Here is a 16,030-nt window from a genome sequence, read left to right as displayed (position 1 = left end):
TAAAACTTATTTCCATTAAGAGTCTCAAAAACCAAAATATTAACAACATATGCAAGAATAGAGGATTCAAAGACTCTATTTATCAAGAACTACCTTCACCACTAAGAAAATGTATTCAAATGAATCCTCCCTTTGAATCACAAGCTACCTCAGGATCTCCACATCTCTTATTCACATTTCTAGTATATGATCTCTCTGAATCTTTGCATGTAATCATCACATTGGTTCTCAATAGAATCAACCTATCATAAAGAGAAACATACAAATCAATGCTAACATTATTCGCAGTAATATAAAAACAATTCTGAACTAGATACTCAAGCGTATAAGAACAATGTATATACAATAAAACTTATCTGATCAATTATCAATGCTTGATTGTTGATCAAAATCTTGTTTCACGTTTCAGATCAGTTTTGTCCCATCAGAGCATATATGAAAATCTGCACACTGTGAGTCTCCTATTAACTATAATGAACTGAAAGAAGTTATGAAAGCTTAGACTTGTCGTAGAATGCACAATACTCTTCATCGTTAGTTGACACTTCCAGTTTCAACCCAAGATATATATGTGTTTCAACTCGATAGATGAAAAGTTCTCAGACCTTTTTGACGTATCTGAAATATATTCATGCAATCACTGATGACTGCCGGACTTACATCTTAAGAGAATAACATCATTCACCGTTTGCTCTTCATGAGAACAAATACTTCGCCAATGCAAATCTCAGAAGGATGTTCAATCATATAGTATTGCAAAATGGTCCATGATAAGTGTTCACCTGTTGAAGAACAAGGGAACGTTCATCATAATGGCAGAGCTCAAATGATTCAACTTCTTTCAATTAACACCGATCTTGAAACGAGGAGCATGGTTGTCGATGGCTTCAAATAATAAGAACCCAGGGGTTTCATCTTGAATGCCACTGGCTATTCTTAAACATTATACTAAAGAAGAAATTAAGAAGAAATCAAGGTTGAAAAAATAAGTTAAGTTTGACTATTTAACACTTTTAATCTAAGAATTTAAGCTTAGTGTGTGATGTTTAAGCCGTCCAATGCCTTATAGACATCATGGTAGAAGTGCAAGCAAAGGCACAGGAATCTTCCAAAAAAATTCTTGACGATAAATGTGCTATGATGACCAATTCCAGCAAATAGGGTTAAAAAACTTAACATTCGATGTGTTGAGTGATGCAGATGGCATAAAAAAATAGGGATGAATGCCACCAGATGAAAATTGACGATCTGTCTGGTTGCAGAGTGAAACCGCATGTGATCACTGCCACTAACTTTGTTGACAACCACCATGTCTTTTCTCAAATTGATCCCTCCTCGACGATAGAGTCTGGGACTCTATGAAAGATTCACGGGTGCCTCAGTCTCGATTTAAAGTTTGAACAACATTGCTCAATTTCAAGGCCGCGTAATTCTGAAACATGTTTAAGCGCCTTGACCAAAGGTGAAATAGTTATATGTAATCTTTTCTTGGATAGATCCTCACCATGAAGAAAATTGAGACCTTCAATCATGCCTCCCATGCCTCCAAGCATCCAAAAGTTCTAGCCTTTTTCTCTCTCAACTAGAGGACTAACTTGAAAATATCCAACCAATTAAGATGGCGTGACGCAATGCATTCAAGGCTTGATCCATTCATAGCCACTGCAACCAATAAGTTATTGACAACTATGATTCTTATTCCAAAGTACCTCTCTATGATAATGATATGAGGACCTTTTCTTATTGAAACTAGCAACGCATCTCTCTCAAAGATGATAACAAAAAATATGGAATGGTACAAAAATAGCTCTACAAAATCGGCACACACGATCTAGAAGTATTCTTAATTTCAATGAGATCATTTTATTATCAAGCACAACCTAATTCTGATACCATGTTAAAGATAAAGCTTAGAAAACAGATGATAAATAACAACAAAGAAAATCATAAAAGAGATACAATCAATGCCAAAAGATATCTTGGAAAACCCTTCGAAAATGAAGGGAAAAACCTAGCCACATAACAAAAGATGATTTTATTGATAATATGAATTCAAGTGTACAATATCTTTTGCTTGAAGCGATATATATAACATACAGAAAGACTCTTCACATTCTATCTAAAGGTCTCTTTAATATCCCAAAACATAAATCTTTATTTTCAAATACAACTCTTTGTATGTCCATGCCTCAATGCATGTCGAATGATGTGTCTTTATATTTGATATTACAATTAGAAAATAAGTGTCATGTTCAACTAAAGGTGACTATAACAGTACTAACGTCCATATTATTAGAGATAAAATATCTCTATCACAACTGCAATCTTCAACACTTCATGTTAGTCTTGATATCACAAAGGTTAGGTGTCACGTTACAGCCCATTAATCGAGTGGTAGTAAAGCTAGATAAAGTTGATGTTAAAGTGATTGACGTACTTAAGGGTACACATATACAACTCACAACAGATCCTCGTATTCAATACATAATTGGCATCCATGTAGTGTGTTAGTGCTTATAACTTTCCTCGCACTCTATTATGTTTTTAGTCCAGAGTTTTTCCTATCTCAAAGTTGAACTTGAAGTTTTAGTTTACCTCAACTTCAAGTTCAGGTCTGCCTTAGTCTTTGTGCATCTAGTCCGATCTCTTTCCTCGAGTTGGTCTTAGTTTAAGTTGAAGTCGAAGTTGAAACTCGGTCACCCAATTCTTCAACTTCAACTTCAAAGTCAATGTTGCACACTAACGAAAGTTGTCTGCAGGTTTTAAATCTTTGAACCAAATCATGGTGGGTCCTAGCGCAGCATTTCCTAGACATGTTAAGTTATAATTGAAAGGATTTAAGGCAGTACGTGTTTGGCTATAGCAAGATTTGGTTGAGGGGTAAAATTGTCATGTCATGATCACCTAACACAGCAACATACGTGCAAATTTGATATAGTATTTAAAAAAAAGCACACTCGGCATCTTTTCAAAACCATGCCGCATGAGTGGGTAATTAGTGCACTTGCCAAATCTATTCCTGTAATCTTCCTCACAAATCTTTCCTTAAATGCATTCATTTTAGCCCCTTTCTGCTCATTCAATTTTCTTCGAAGAAATTCCCAGTATAGTTAGGTAAGAAGGGCAAGTAGCAAGCTTTGTCTCTGTTAAACGGTAAGTACATCTTCATACCCCTTTGCATTTCAAATTGTGTTTGGTTTGTTTTGAGGCATTTCAAGCCATCTATTGTAAAGCCTGTCTTTATTAGCAGTCATGACGCTTTTCGCCCAAAATTGCCTAAGCTAGAGAAGCCTTCTTTGCTCAGTTCTCTGCCTAAAATTCATGACACATTCATGGTAAATAAAAGTTTATCTAAGTTAATTGAATGAGCCAAGAATACCCAGTCAAGCCCCATTTATCAGAGGTTAGTCGATAGTGGATTATTAGAAGCCCCTGCTTTTCCTGCTGCTATCACATATCCAGAACTTATCCTTGAATGTGCAAACCATTATGACCCTATCTCTGGATGTATCAAAAAAGCCTCAGAGGAAGTGATTGTTAGAATCAATAGAACCAATGTCCATTTGGCCTTTAGAATTCCCCACAAGGAACCTTATGAGCCATGGACGTTTGAAGAAGCTGAGCGCTTGTATGCCGAAAACAAAAACAGCTATGATAACAAGATACCTTAGTCATGGCTTTTGAAACTAGCAGAGGGAGGTTCTAGACTACCTAAGCCGTTGACTATTGAACATTTTATAAAAGAAATTGCAAACATGGTTCTTTTGTTGAATAGGATCAAAGGAAATGAGCATGCATTCCACTGGGAATCTTGGATGTACTTTTCATACAGAAGATTGTTGAAGGGGTTAAATTCATTTATTGGTCCGATCTAATAGTAGAAAACCTGCATAGGGGTTTAATGGCTGTTAACAACTATGGCCCATTTTTCTTGTCTTCTTATCTAATTTACATCCTAGCTGCATCGAAAGAATTTACATCCTAGTTCAAGATCAAAATGGTTTTCCAAGGCCATCCAGCCGAGGAAGAGAACCTATACTACAATAGTAGACATTAATGTGCTATCAATCAAAAAAACATTCCTAGCACTGGTTGCACCACCAGAGCCTCAACAACTAGCATTTGTGACATGGGATAAGTAGGATAACTACATGCCACAAGTGGCACAAATAACTATACCTCCTATATAAGGGGATCTATCCAATATAGCCCCTAACGATTATAGGATATAGGAAATCATTCTTGGAAAACTAACTCATGAGGTAGGAAAGGTATTAGCCACACTTGGATTATGTAGGTATTTAGCTATTTAGACAAAAGTGTTGCAGAAATCCAAGTGCTTAAGAGGCAAAATAAAGCCTTAAAAGAATTTGTGAAAGATGTAGCAGGTCCCATTGACCCTGCTAACCCAAAAATTGCACTAAAGGCTTCCCTCGGACAATGAGCTCTAACCCTATTCTAGAGAGAGACTTTTTGTACACACTATAGCTGGTGACACATTTTTGAAGAAAAACGAGTTGTGTTACATCCCAAATTTTTGCCCCAAATTTTAAATTGAACTTAACCATTGATTTAATGAATCAATATCACAAATCAATATCATAAGAAATTGAGTTAGTTAACTATAGCTGTTGTATCAATTTATTTCTTCCTGATCATATGAAAGTGAGTTAGTTAATTCTAGCATTATGTCAATTTAATTCTTCCTGATCATGTGGAAGTGAGTTAGTTAATTCTAGCCGTTGTATCAATTTATTTCTTTGTGATCATGTAAAAGTGAGTTAGTTAATTCTAGCTGTTACATCAATTTAATTCTTCTTGATCATGTGGAAGTGAGTTAGTTAATTCTAGCCGTTGTATCAATTTATTTCTTCCTAAACATGTGAAAGTGAGTTATTTAATTATAGTTGTTGTATATAAGATGAACATGTGAAAAGAGTTAGTTGTTTTGACGTTGAGAAAATATATAATGGTCACTAGATGATTTTGAATTAACAATTTATAAAATCTTGAATTGATGTATTGGCGAGAATGTTGTTCTAAATGATTACAAGAAGAAGAATGAAGAGAGAGGAGGAGTATTGCTAAATGGGGTCATCAGAAGGGGATGGTCGAATAGTCCCCATCAGAATCAACAGGTTTGACCTAAAACTATCTTGGCAAGGTTACTAGGACTTGACAACATATTACATGGTGGAATCATATGAGCTATAAAAGGAACATTATAATAATTAATGTAAAATAAACATAAATTCTTACCTTTAAAGAATTATCAAATATTATTATTATTTAACTATTATTTTACATTCTTAAATATGAACATATGTATATAAAAATAATATGACACCAATACATTATAAATTATAATCTAATGATGCCACCTCATTAATACGTACACATGAACATAGATAAGAACATAAAATAAAAAAATAATAATAGTAACTTTTTAACTTCCTATTTTCTTTCTTTCTTTCCCTCCATCTTTCTTTATCTTTTTAAATTGATTTGAATGGCTTTTGAAAGGCTTCTTGTAACGGAAGGAAGCTATAGAGTCAAGCTCTTCTCTATAATATAGTTTTTCATAATCGTATCACCTCATTTCTTTTCTATTCGGCCTTCAAACTCATGGCTGCTAGTATCTTTCAAGTAATAGAGCTCTAATTTCTTATTACTATACTATCCAAACCATTTCCTTCATACCTAGCCACGAGCCTTAGAACAGGAACTGACATCTTCTTTCCAAGCGCAAGCTTTTTTCAAAATTTCCTAGAGAAGTCACGTAAGGCATTTGTTGTAACCCGAGTATTCTTTATGTTCTTTTCATGCTAAGTTCATTTCATAGCAAACAAAATATATCCCTTACATCGCTAGTTCCTCTATTTTTACTTTCTTAGTATAACCCCAGTAGTATGGTATTGGTGAACCAAATTCATAATATGATATCTATTGTTTCATCCAAATTCATGGGATAATAAATAGATTTATTCTGCAACATGTAATATTGATATAATCCATGCCATGAAAGTTTATCAACTATGTAAAAATCAATCTTCTCTATTAGATCCAATTACATTTAGTTATATCTCACAAGGGAGAAAATGATATCTTGGCATTAGAACACCAAGGAGTTCACTAGGCGATGATGCCAATATATGGTGAAGAAGGTGTGAAGTAAGACTGTGATAATAATATGATAGCACTTAGGAATCACCGACTTGGTAGCCTGAAAACGGTGAGGAGGTGTAGAGAATCTATAGAATAAGATTGACATCAGAATTAATAAATAAACATGTTAAATATTACATTAGCTCATGCATGTTCCATTCATGTAAGGTGTTGTCAAGTCGAGTTGGTGGAGATCGGGTTTGTAGACCCAATTTTGAAATCCTTGGCTAGGGTAGAATTAGGTAGATATGCCAAACATGTGATATTTGTTGATTGTCTAGATGCTTTAGTTACTTTGGAGAATAATTGTTGGGACTTCAACCCACCCGATTACTCTGATGGCTGGACTTATGAACATCTCAAGCTCGATCCCAAAGTAGGGAGGGTCGTTCTATTAAATTAGAATATGTGGGGATAAGTGATGGTCCATAGTTGGGAGGTTAAGACTATGTCAATGCTTCTCCTCTCACCAATGCCAAGGCTTGAACAAAAAGTTAAAGAAATTTATTCAATTATAATGTATGTTCTTTAACCTCTGAATGAATAGATAGTTATTTCATTTACTTATGAATAGTTGTTACTTTATTTTTCTGTTGAATATTTAGAAGTAGTTAAATGTTAACATTACTTAAATATCACGTCTTGTATTTCCGAAAATTTAGTTGAATATGTAATATATATTAAGAAGATTTTTCTTTCAGTTATTGTCAGTTAATAGAAATCAATGTCTTGTGAAATTAAATTAGATAATTATTAAAATAGTTTGATTTGAATTAGGTTAGAAAAGTCATATGTTACAAGTTGATTGTATAGAAGAGATCATGCAGTTGTTTCATACTATTTTGGATAACACAATTAGATTGGCCAACATTGTTGAAGGCAATAATAGTATTATAGATCAATTAGAGCAATGGATGGCACTCAAATCAGCACTAGGGTAGATAAAGAGATAGAGGTTTCAAATGTTGCTAGTAGCTTTTGACAAAGTAGAGTTAGATAAGTTTAATGAATGGATTAAAAAAAATGGACCTGAAGGTGGAAGGATGATTAAGATATTTGAGGAGACTCGGGATATGAGGGAAAGAGTTGCAAACAAGATTGGTGAGGTTGGCAAATATTTCAATAGAGGAAGTCTAGATATTTTCACTAATGACTCCAAGAACTACTTATGCCCAACTATGATAGTGGTACAAGAATTGTGTGTTAGAGTAAATAATTAATATCTAATTATTTATTCTATTACTTAAGCTTACTTAGGTCATGCATTTATTTAATATTTAATATTTAATGCATGTAGTGGTTAGTTGTTGACAACTCGGGAGTTTGTTCCTTTTTTAGCATATTCCACTTTTTGTGGATGTGTGCTGAGTTGTCAATCTTATCTTCTACCTCCTTCCAGCTTGTTCTACAAGCTTCCATGAGCTCTTTATATTCGGGCTCTCTCTCATTGTAACATTATCATCATATCATTTCTTATTGTAAATACATTTCTTCTTGTGTTTGCATTATGATGGCTCTCATGTCCATTTAGGGTTTTGCCCATGCTCCATGCTCCTCCCCTTCTATGGCTTCTCTTTGACAGGTTCGCATGCAGGTGATCTTGGCATCTTCGGAGATGGCTTTCCTCAACTCCAACATGGTATCAGAGCCTTCCTGCTGCAGCTTCGTTGAAGAAATTTTGAAGCTGTGATTTGAAGTCACAAACCCTAGTTTGTTTGTGCAATTTTTCTTCAAATCAAGGGATCAGCGATTTTTCGGAGCACTTTGGGACCAAACGGACATCACCATTGGATCCGAAAGGCCGTTTGCAGTCAGGATTCATATAAAACTTGTCATTTTTGGAGACAGGGAAATTTTGGCGAATTTTTGAGGCCTCCAAGGTCGCTGCCATACGGATCGTACGGATGCAGAGCGTAAAATTTTTTTAAAAAGGTGTTTCCGGGCGCACCGCCACCGTGGGGCCGACACCGCGCCACCCGTGCGCCGCCCGCGCTCCGCCGCGGCCCGGCCTCCTCCCGGCCGCCGCCCGTCCGCCGCCCTCCGCCGGTGGCTCCTCTGCCTCTGCCGCCCCTGCGGCCACCTCCGCCAGTTCTCCGCCCGCCGCTCCGACAGCTCCGCTTGACAACTTTGCGCCACATCTGCAGCCGAGTCAGCCACTGCAGGGGTGACACGTGGCATGGGCGCCACGTGGCACCTTTCCACGTGGACCCGCCACGTGCTGCGACGGCTGACGGGCCGTCAATTTAAATCTCAGGGTCTGCTGACGTCAGCATGACGTCATCCCTATGTCATCATCCTTGCTTGCACTCTCCTTCAAGTTCTCTTTTGGACCTACTTGTGGTTTTTTGGCCATAACTCTTGCATACGGAGGTATCTTTCCGATCTGAAAGAAGCACCGAAAAGCTGGTTCCGAGACAGAGATTTTGGTGCAGGTATTTTTAGGTTTTGATGCTTTTTTATTGCTCATTTTTTCTGTTGAAGTCCGAAGTCCTATTTTTGACTCCGGCATGCATATCTTTTACATCCCATGTCAGTTTTTTGAAAACTTTATATTTTTGGAAAGCTAGTTCTGTGTTCTTTTCAGAAATGTAGTCCTTTTTCTTCATTTTTGGCCTCTTCTCTTTTTATCATAGTTTTGGCATTTTTTGCTCTATGGTGGATATTTTGAGTGTTTTAGGCCCGAGGATCGTTTTCCTGGCATGGTTTGCTTTCTTTTTGGCTGTACTTTCTTTTGTTGCAGCTCTTTTTCAGTTCTGATCATTGTAGCTTTCATTTTGAAGCACTTTTTTATTTCGCACTGAGATAAACTGTCACTTTTGTATTTCGGGAGTCATGAACGTTGTTTTGAGTCAGGTGTACTTGCACTTTTTCATAAAGCACCATGGGGGGGATTATTGTTTGCTATTTTAGGCATCCTCCCTTTGTAAAGTGAGTGTCCCTTCCACGACATTAGCCCATGCAGAGTCAGTTAGACCGTGTCTTTATCAGTGTCTGTACCTCTTTTCCTCTCTCCTCGTTCTTGGTTCGTTTGCAGGAGATTTTGGCCCACCTTCTCAGTTGCCTGTCATCACACCCTGTCTGCATTAAGGGGGGGTTATGCTGTGTTCTAATGCATCCATGGTTCGATGGTTCGATAGTGTGAACTATGTATTCAGTGGTTGATCCTATATACAAGGCGATTGCAGTGGCTGGCTACCTATGCATTTCGGTGAGATGGATCATCTACCATATAGACATGCTCGGTTCGTGCCTTCTTCTTCCATGGAGGTTTCTTCAGATCAGCAGTTTGACAGATTTGCGGTTCTTCATGCTTCAGTGATGCTGCTTCTTCATGATCACTCTTTGTTCCTGTTTTAGGGGACAATTTCCCTAGTTGGAGACTTCTTCAGCTCTTCACTGGGTTCTTACCTCTTTTTGGGGGAGGGTTTTTCCCATGTGGTTTTCTCTCTTTCCTCACTTACAGAGGTTGCATTCTTATTGCATTGTACTTGGGTACCTAAAATGGCCTCGTTGCCGGGACCCATTATGCATTCATCTTAGCTTTGTGAGCTTAAGGCATTTCCCTAAGTTGCACTTAAGGGGGGGTGTTAGATTAAATAATTAATATCTAATTATTTATTCTATTACTTAAGCTTACTTAGGTCATGCATTTATTTAATATTTTATATTTAATGCATGTAGTGGTTAGTTGTTGACAACTCGGGAGTTTGTTCCTTTTTTAGCATATTCCACTTTTTGTGGATGTGTGCTGAGTTGTCAATCTTATCTTCTACCTCCTTCCAGCTTGTTCTACAAGCTTCCATGAGCTCTTTATATTCGGGCTCTCTCTCATTGTAACATTATCATCATATCATTTCTTATTGTAAATACATTTCTTCTTGTGTTTGCATTATGATGGCTCTCATGTCCGTTTAGGGTTTTGCCCATGCTCCATGCTCCTCCCCTTCTATGGCTTCTCTTTGACAGGTTCGCATGCAGGTGATCTTGGCGTCTTCGGAGATGGCTTTCCTCAACTCCAACATTGTGCACCTCATTCGAGTTGGTGTCTACTGAAGACAATTTGAGAAAAACATTAAAGACCAAGGAAGCATTAAAGAAGTTGAAGAGCAAAAAGAGAGTTTTTAAGAGTTGCGCAAATAAATCTGAGGATTCTACCAAGAGATAGACGTTGAACCAAAAAAGAGCTCGATATACTAGAATCTAAATTAACTTGAATTGTGAATAGTTTTAAAGCATCTTAACCTAGGGTCATTTAGAAGGAATAATCAATTCTAACTCCATTGTATCTAGTTGTCACCATGAAGATAGTATTTCAATCTTTGTCATTATTACTATCTATGGTTGTTAGTACATTGTTAGTACTTTGTTATGAGGAATTAAATTTCCTAGTTGTAGATAAATTAATTGCAGATATGTTGAAATAGACATTGAAGAATAATGTGGATGCATGATATTCATTAGAGAATGACAATCTAGAATATGGTATTGACAATGGTCAAATATAACCTACCATTTACCAAAAGGATAGATTTAAAGCATCTTAACCTAGCGTCATTGCGAAGGAATAACCACATTATTTTTCAATGTCTATTTCAACATATCTGCGATTAATTTATCTACAACCAAGAAATTTAATTACTCATAACAAAGTGCTAGCAACACACTGACAACCATAGACAATAATAATGGCAAAGAATGAAATAATGTCTTCATGGTGACAACCAGATACAACAAAGTTAAAATACATCCAATCTTGTACAATATTTAGATTAAGTTTAATATTTTTGCATACTTTTTTCATGGGATAAATCCTAGCTCTGAAAATTACATCTCTGATGAGGGTTCTCTATAAAAATGTCATTGTAATATGTAAAACATATCAATATTTTATGCAATAAAGCATATGTAGTTAGCGCTCTCATTCCATGTGCAATGATTCTTGTTGGATTGTGCATTTTCTTTGTGAGTTTATGTTCATGAATGGAAATGGAGCCAATTGTCTTATGGTGTTGAATGCTTGTGCAATCATTAGTATTTGGAGTTTGTCATGTATAGTCACATAATATCTCTGTAGTGACGAATCAGAGAAGGGAAATTCTACAGTACGTTCATAGAAATTTGTCTTGTGTGCACACATCCTTGATGGCTGCCCAATTTAATGAATTGTGAAATATCATAACATCTTTAAAAGTTCCATTGATGATTTCAAGAGTGAAGTTATGGATGTATTGCTCTAGATTTTGTTGGCTACTATAAAAGATCAAGCTACGCCTAAATGGCTGGAGACATCAATGGAGAAGAAAAGGAGCATAGTCCCAATATCTATGCCTATTGACGATTTGGTCAGTAAGTGCCTTGGTAAGGCACCTAAAGTGAAAAAAGCAAGGACTGAAGCAAGAATCAATTTTGACAAAAGTTCAGGTTGATGGGCAGCAGAGATAGCTACACCACCAGATGGAAGCTCTCGTGATTTCGTAGTGCCTCAAGACTTCCAAATAACAAAGGTTGATTTGGGAAAAGGGAACCACAAAGTAGATATGGAATTCTTTGAAGTTTCTAATAAAAAGATCGCGCACAGAGTATGGAAGGATGGGAAAATAAGCAAGAAATGAAGGAAACAATTAAAAATATGGTGCAATATATTAATCTTATCTTACACCATGAAGAAAATCCAATCCGTGAGATGTCAGCCATTATAGATGTATCCTCTACGACCAATCAACAATCATTGGAGAATCTGCATAAGTGCAAAGTAGTAGCTAAAGTAGCAGGTGAATGGGTTCAAGATGTACTACATGATACCGTGAAGCATATAAGTCACTTAGATCATGCTTCAAAGGAAATATCAAACATTACCAAAAAGGTGGAATCAAGTAATGAAGGATATGAAAAAGAAAAGAACAACTGGGAAAAAGTGGTGATGTGGTTGGAAGACGTGCAAGAACTTGGCCTACAAAAATTCCAGGCTGAATGTCCTATAGCTAGTCTAGATGAAAAGGCCCTGTACATCATCAAGGATTGCATTGAATGGAGAAATGAGGCACTCACACAAGGAGTAACTGAAATTAAAGAAACATTGCAAGAGCTTAGGGTCATACACCAAATCATTCAAAATGATCTTAAGTGGTTTTCCAAATAGTTAATGGGAAAAGAAGATGACTCCGTTACTCAATTAGATGAAATAATCAAAGAGGTTCAGAAGAAGTTTTAGGAGTGGCAAGACAAAAAGGCACTAGCTAAGCAGGACTTTTCCAACATGGCGCATACATAGGCTATGTTAATCATTAATCTGAAACATTTGGAAATGCATGAGGAAAAGGTGGCCGAATTGAAGAAGATGAAAGAAATATGGAAGCAAAGGTTCGCCTACATCAGATTGCCAAATCAATTTGTTATCTCGGCCTTTTCAACTACCTATGAAATGTGGAAGACGACGAAAGGAGTGGCAATAGGGGATAGCACTATCTGATCAAGACAGGCGGTTACACTTAATCGCTTAGTTTCTTTTTCTTTTTCAATTTCATGTTTCTTGCATTTCAGTTATCAGTTACTTTGGAAAAAAACAATTAACTCCTGGCGGGGTAATTTTGGCAATGGTCTAGCCCCATGCCTATATATATGTAATAATTAGTATGTAGAAAGGGTTAGAATTGTCCAGTAGATTGATAGACAAAACTATTTTTGTTTATGATTTTTAAGTTAGAAGTAACATTTCTAATTTTTTGCAGATACGATGAAACTCTATAGTTTGATTTATGGTTAAAAGCTTTGTAAGTGGATACTATTATCTGCCTATTTAAATTAGTGCTTCTGAAGATAATGTTTAAGCTTTTAGCTATATCTATTACTTATTTTGAAATTGCCAATTCATACTTGGATGCTGTGAGAAATTAGTTTTATCAATTTGTCGACTTGTAGTTTTAATTTTCGAATATGTGGATCATTTTGATAATTAAAATTGAGTGGTTCTTTTCAATTAAAGTTTATTTTGTATTGATGAGATAAAATAAGTTGATTCAACATTTTCAGGGGATTGTTTTGTTGAAAGGTCTTTCTATTGAGTTATAGATCAAAATCTCATTGCAATAAAGGTAGTTGTGCCTGTTTTTAGTGAAGAAATATCAAGCAGAGAATTCCTCAATCACTTCTATAGGAATTCATTTGTTACTTTACATGATTTTTCTTTGTTTTTACATATGAATATATGTGGGAAAAACTGTTTACTAACAATTTTTGGTGACTCCGCTGGGGAACGATAAAATGGTTTTGCCTCATTATGAAGTGTTCCCAGTACTTCAACCAGGCTTAGGGTTTGATAATACACAAGAAGATATCATTTCTAATTTAAGTGCACAAGCCTAGAAACTTAGAACAAGTCTAGAACAATTTACACAAGTTAATCGAGTGCTTGAAAGAGAAGAAGAAAGAGTTGAACTCATTAGGGGCGTACTTATTGCTAACGAAGAAGCAATAATTGATAGGCTAATCCCAAGGCCTCTTTGAGTGTTGAATGTTGGTCTATTCAGTAATAAACTAGCTAGTAGAAGGTACACTCAAAGTGAAGAAAGAAAGGGGTTTATTAATGAGTCTTATGAATTTGTAAAAAACCTTAACTTTGCCCCTGATCTCTCCCAGAAACGGAAGAAGCTAGTCAAGAGTAAAAGTAGGCGAACTTCCCCTAGAAGATCCACCCCAATAGCTATGAACCTTCAAGCCTTAATATTACTAGGGACATTAATACCTTCCCATTTGAACATCCAACCTTTGAATTTCATTCTCCCTACAATGGTTGCTAATCCTTGGGGTGCACAAGTAGGTCCCTTGGCTCTTGGAGGTAATCTTAATCCACTTCCTGAAGGTGCTAGAGAAGTGTTGCCCAAATTATATGGTGATGGGAAGAAGTCAACTGACGAGCACCTCAATGCCTTCAATACTGCATGTGTTGTCCTTGTTGTTGCACATGAAGATGTGGCTGTGAGGTTATTTGTATAGACTTTGATTGATGATGCAGCAGATTGGTTTCATCATCTTCCTCAAGGGTCCATTACTAATTGGAATCATATGCATGTTGCCTTTGAGGATAGATTTAAATCCTCTGAAGATGAGCATACCTTACTACTCCAGTTAACTCAGTTGAAGAAAGAAGTACATGAACCTATGAGAGATTTTGAAGCAAAATTCAACAAAATAATTCATAAGATTCCTGCTACCAAGAGACCTAATGATGAAAATTGTAAAGGGTTCTTTGTTAATGCAATGCCCCCAGACATCAGTTTTCACTTGAGAAGGAACAGAGTAGCAAACGTTGAAGCCACTGAGAGACTGGTAATTGAACTAGAAGATGACCTTTTGGCCACAGGTAAATGGAAGAAAGAGATACAAAATTCTAAAACTCAATCACCTTCATCCGAAAAATCAGACCCATTGGTTCAGAAGCTCATCAATGACGTGATGATTATTAAGAAACAACTTCCTAAAATGAACACTCATTATCAAGATATTCCAAGGAAACTCCCGGGCCAAAGTAGTTTTCAAGGAAAACAACTGACTTTACCCTCAAGTCAACAAAGATTACATATCGAAGCTCCACCTAGCAAAAATAACATGTGTGTTTTTCATTTGACAAATGATCATGAGGGAGCTTCTTGTCCTGAAAATATTAGATATCAGTAGCTTGAAGTAGAAAAAGTGGCTTCCACTAATGTAATAATAGAAGAAGAATCTTCTGAGGAACCTGGCGACTCCATAAATTATTACCTTGAATATGAATCTGATTCTGATAGGGGTAATGACATCTTATTGACCTTAGAAGAGGCTTCATGTTCAGTCTTGACCCAAGGGCAAGGAGCTGAAGCAACTAATATTCATGATAAAAATAAATCAACCCCCACTCAGGCCAAGGAGAAAAGGTCGAAAGGAGAAGGTGAAGGTAAGTCATCACCTGTTTCAATAGCTACTCCTCAAATCTTAAAGAAAGTGGCTGCTTCTGATTCCACATTTGACATTGTTGAGTTTTGTAAGACATCAAGGATACAAATCTCTCCTATAGAATATTTGAGGATGAGCCCCAATGAACTTAACAAGTTGATTGAGTATGTTAATCAGTCACCTTAGGACAAAGAAACCAAACATATCAATGAGGTCAAAGTCTCAGATGGAAACGAAACAGTTGCTCATCAGAAGAAAGAATTTCCAAAGGGCAAGAAGTTAGAAACACAAAAATTTCATAATCAGGAAGAGGTAATTCAACCAGACCCAATTGGTCCTGAACCCTCTTATAATCACAAGCTTGATCCACTCTATGTCTCCCTTTTCTTACATGGCTTTAAGCTCAATAACTGCATCATAGATTCAGGGGCTTCAGATAATATAATGCTAGCAGCACTAGCTAAAGCTTTGGATCTTCCTTTAACTAAAACATTTGGAAAATGTTACTCCATGGATTCAAAACAAGTACCTTTGGTGGGTCAAATAAAAGATGCCCAAGTGTCACTAGCAGCTTACCCTGAGAAAAGAATTAAGCTCACCATCTTGGTAGCGGATATCCCCACAAGCTATGGCATTCTTCTTAGTCAGACTTTCTGTCGAGATCTAGGAGAGGAAGTTAAGATGGATTGGTCTCAAGCTGTGATACCTATTGGGAAGGAGAAAGTAACTTTATTACCTGAAAAAAAATCCAAGTGCACAGTCTTTCCATTTGATGATCCTAAATCTCAAATTATTTATCAAGAAACTGATTTTGCTAACTATTTGATTTTGTCTAAAGATGAGAAAACAGGTGAGAAATTGTTAGAAGGTGATATGCTATAGACCCTTGAGCTTGATGGGAGCTCTTGTTCAAATGGATATGGAGCCGGGGTAGTTC

This window comes from Cupressus sempervirens, chromosome 4 (genome assembly GCF_028749045.1).
Source record: "Cupressus sempervirens isolate cs-2001-9-10 chromosome 4, ASM2874904v1, whole genome shotgun sequence".
In the NCBI taxonomy this organism is placed as follows: domain Eukaryota; kingdom Viridiplantae; phylum Streptophyta; class Pinopsida; order Cupressales; family Cupressaceae; genus Cupressus; species Cupressus sempervirens.
This window is presented reverse-complemented; position numbering follows the sequence as displayed.